The following is a 4,630-nucleotide window of genomic DNA, read 5'->3' as shown; positions in this document are numbered from 1 at the left end:
ACACACAGTTTCACCCTTCGCTTCTTATCAAGACCAGACCCTGTTTTCCTAAATTGGTAAATAAGTTTTCGAACACTGTCTCTGTGTGGAACGGAACATTTGGGAATTCTTCTGCAAAACGCCTAACTTCTCTACAAGAATTCGTAATGACATAAGAGTCATACATAGAAATTCGTTGTATTCAATTGTACAGTCAACGCCAAAGATAATGGTAGGCAAATTGTCCACCGCTATTTTAATTACTTTTTTATTCTATATCCTGTGTTGTTTTAAGGAATGAAACTATGTTGGTTCGAAGTAGGCACTGTTCTCTGCTTATTGACGTCATTATTTCAATGGTGGTGGACAATTCGCCAGTCGCCTACTGTTTCTTTCGCCGTTGCGTGCCATTGTCAGACTGCAGAAAAGCACCAGCATTACGTAAACTAAAACAAACCAATCTAAAGAGCTTGTTAACAACTTAACAGCAGCTATCTGTATGCAGAAGCACTGACACGTCCAGTGCCAAGGTCAGCGTGCAGCTGTGGGTCTAAATGCCGGCAGATGCGCTATCACTGCCCGACGCACTAACCGCTGCTCCACGGCCAACTCGACCGTGAAAAACACGTGTATATATATATATATATATATCATAGACGTGCGCAGGGGGCCAAAATCCTTGATGAAAGTTCAGTCGGAGAAAGAAAAACCTAATTCCATCTCACTGTTTTATTGAATTGAATTATTGTTTTAAGTCTACTTTATGCACAGAAAGGCTGATCGGGACTGGACCTACAGTTTAAGGTGGGATCCAAACCACTATGTGCCTCCACCGTCACTGTTTTATTGTATTGATAGTCAATAAACAGGGGCGTACATAGTGTGTATCCGGACCCACCGAAAAGCACTCTTCTTAGAAGAACCCCAGCTTCCGTGGCACAAGAGTTCTCTGTTCTCCCCTCCCCTTTATTTTCCTTCTCTGTGGTTCAGACTAATTTACATATAGGCTAAACATGATTTCGTACAGCAGATTCAAAACGTCTACACGTAACTTATTAATTTCCAATTTGTGACTAATTTATTCTGCAACCACATAGGTGTAACACAGCTAGGCTAACGAGTAAAATGCGCGAGTCTTAATAACAAGTAATTTGCTGGAGAACGAAGTGAGATAGTCCAATTACATAGGTCACGATTAGCCTTACTGTGCATAAAGTGGACTTAAAACCAACTCAATCAATCCAATTACATATACATAGGAAATGAACCCGCCGTAGTTGCTTGGAACTTTCGTCGGTTTGAAAATACTTTATTTTTTAAAAAAATATATAATAATATTGTTTAATAATGGTAATAAGATATATCTACACTAAATTTCTAAGTGAGAGTATTAGGAGGGGCAACTGCCTCCCCCCCCCCCCCCCGTCCGGACACCTATGGTGTATATATAAAGAAACAAAATTGGGTAAAGGGAAGTAAAGAAGTCTTGAGAGTTTGACGTACCAGTGCCTTTGATTTCGTTTTCTTCGGCGCTTGTGTAGACGCTCTGTCGCAACAATGTGTTCAAACTTCTTGTTCTAGGCCTTTCTTTAAAAAAAAAAAAAAAAAAAACATATTTACGCATGTGAAACGCACAAAATTTTCCAAATTTGATGTCCAGAAAAACTTTGCTGTGTGTTGTTTCCTACAATTTTTCACCTACTGGAACGTTTTGTGTATCACCGAACAATTGAGCGGGAGATCAAGTGCGCACCTATCGTCACACGGGAGCCGTAACATCGGTATTTGTCGCGCGAGGTACAGTGGGATCCATGAGTATTACCGTGCAAATTGTCCATCACCATGTTCGTGCACTTTATTTGACCCAATAAGAGCTTCAAGAATTTAAAGAAAACTCGAAACAAGCTGTTGACAACTTCTGCACCAATATACATAAAAATTCATCACTTAAAAAAACTAATGAAAATAGTCATGGACAATTTTCACGGTAATACTTATGGATCCCACTGTACCTTTTGCATTTCCGATCAAATTGGCGCGGATTTGCGGTGGTCATTCAAAACATTGAGAAATGTCCTTTAATGATTGTTAACTCAGGTAATAATAAATTATAATATAAACAACATTTTTTGTAAATTCTTTACTGACAATTGAACATTGCCATTTGTGATACATTTAAACGACCATGCTTCCAACAGACATCATTTTCTCGTCCACCAATGCACGCTCAATTTCATTTATTGACCTGCCTGTATAAATCTGCATTGTGTTATACGTTCCAATTTGCCAATATAACGTGGCTATTTTTCATGTTGTGATTTGTATGTGACGATTTTAGTAACTTGATTGTTCGTAATGTTAAATTAAGAAAATTATAGCTGTATGTTGGACGAGAATAGCAATGGGTTTACTAACAGAAGGCAGTCCGTTGTCCTGGGAAGATACTAAATCATTAGCCGATCATGTGAGAAAGCATGGAATCATTCAGTTTATTAATCTGTATCATCGTCTTAAAGACAGAAAGCGTGATATATTGAGTTGGGGTGACGAAGTTGAGTTTATGTTAGTGAAGTTCGACCACGAAAAGAAAACTGTGCATGTGAATTTACGAGGTACTGAAATAGTGCATACATTATTGAATAAGCCTACCGACAAATCACTGTGGAGACCAGAATATGCCGCCTACATGTTAGAAGGCATTCCATCAAAACCTTATGGAGCTTTGGCTGCACATTTTAATATAGTCGAGTCTAATATGCGTTATCGAAGAGAAGTAATCAACCAACTGCTTGGTCCTGATGAAGTTGTCTTGACACTGTGCAATTTTCCAAGGCTTGGATGTCCGAATTTTACATATCCTAAAGCTGTTCCGAATCCTCAAGATGGTGTAACAAGATCTCTGTTCTTCCCTGATGAGGCTATATTTCCCGATCATCCTCGTTTTAAGACACTAACAAGGAACATCCGCGAACGTCGGGGAGAGAAGGTTGTGATAAATGTACCTATTTACAAAGACAAGAATACGCGGTCTCCATTTCTTGAAGATTTCAGTATGTATGGCGACGAGGGTGAAGCTCGAGCTGCAAGCTTACCTGATCATGTGTACATGGATGCCATGGGTTTTGGAATGGGTTGTTGCTGCGTTCAAGTGACCTTCCAAGCTTGCGATGTCGATGAAGCAAGAACCCTATACGACCAGTTAGCCCCTTTCTGTCCCATCATGTTGGCTATAACTGCTGCGGCGCCATTTTATCGTGGGTACATTACAGATGTAGATTGCCGATGGGGTGTCATTTCATGCTCCGTTGACTGCCGAACAAAGGAAGAAAGGGGAGAACTGCCTCTAAAAAGCGACAAATTCCTCATTCCCAAATCACGGTATAGTTCCATAGACGTATACATCTCTGAAGAGTCTAACAAGTACAATGACACGAAAGTAATCTACGACGAGAAGATCTATGAAGAACTGCGCAACGGTGGAATCGACCACTACTTGGCACAGCACATTGCACATCTTTTTATTCGGGACACAATTTCCCTGTTCAGTGAAAAGGTTAACCAAGATGACGAGAATGACTCGGACCATTTTGAGAATATCCAGAGCACAAATTGGCAGTCGATGAGATTCAAACCACCGCCAGTTAACGAACCCACAATTGGTTGGCGAGTAGAATTTCGACCATGCGATATCCAGTTCACAGATTTCGAGAATGCTGCCATGGTGAGCTTCATAGTCCTTGTAACTAGAGCGATCCTGTCCTACCACTTGGATTTTCTTATACCCATCAGCAAAATAGAGGAAAACATGGTCAGAGCTCAGAGACGGGATGCAATATTGAGAGAGAAATTTTGGTTCAGGTCGTGCATAACCAAAAGCACTTCCTCGCCAGAAATCCTATCCGCCTACTCCAAGGAGTCATTAAGCAGCAGCAGCCCTTACATAGAGATGACGATTAATGAAATAGTTAATGGTAAAAAGGGCATCTTTCCGGGACTTGTCCCACTTGTCTATAATTATTTAAACAGCATGGACATAGACACCGATGCCCACTGTTCTATCCGACGATACTTGAAGCTCTTAGAAAACCGGGCATCAGGTGAGACTATGACCCCTGCAAGATGGATGCGAGAGTACGTCGAGAAGCATCCTGATTACAAGAAAGATTCGATCATAACAGAAGAAATAAATTATGATTTATTGAAGGCTATTTCGAACATTGGGTCAGGAGAGGAGGATTGTCCGCAACTTTTCGGAAATTATGTGTTCTCTACTTCTAGATCGTCAGATGAAGTACCACATGCCATATTGTGTGATGATGTTTCCGTACAGAATTCCTCCAAGTCAAAATAGCAACGTGCTATCTTTGAAATGGATTTTCATGTTTTCTTATCGATACAGATAAAGTGTAATTTAATAAAGTACAAACGGCAATACTAAATAAGCCTACATTTTTTTTATGTAAAAGTGAAACTGATCGTTATAAACATTATATCAGTTTGCTAATCTTTGCGACTCCGGTTTGAAGTTCAAACCTACTCCATGCATATTGTTATGCATTCGCTAATATTTCCACTCAACTTTTTGGATTATCACCAAGTCATGGATTAAAAACAGGCCAGAAAAGTTGGCCGTGAACAAACACTAAGCAGT

The 4,630-nt window shown here is 40.0% G+C and overlaps 1 pseudogene; it reads left to right on the top strand.

The window, feature by feature from the left end:
• Positions 1–2,259: 2,259 nt before the first annotated feature.
• Positions 2,260–4,412, top strand: LOC145988351 (glutamate--cysteine ligase catalytic subunit pseudogene; annotated as a pseudogene).
• Positions 4,413–4,630: the final 218 nt, after the last annotated feature.

Source organism: Lepisma saccharinum, chromosome 5 (genome assembly GCF_977018435.1).
Source record: "Lepisma saccharinum chromosome 5, izLepSacc3.1, whole genome shotgun sequence".
NCBI lineage: Eukaryota > Metazoa > Arthropoda > Insecta > Zygentoma > Lepismatidae > Lepisma > Lepisma saccharinum.
The sequence above is the reverse complement of the archived record's forward strand: the minus strand, read 5'-3'. Positions and strand labels throughout refer to the sequence as shown.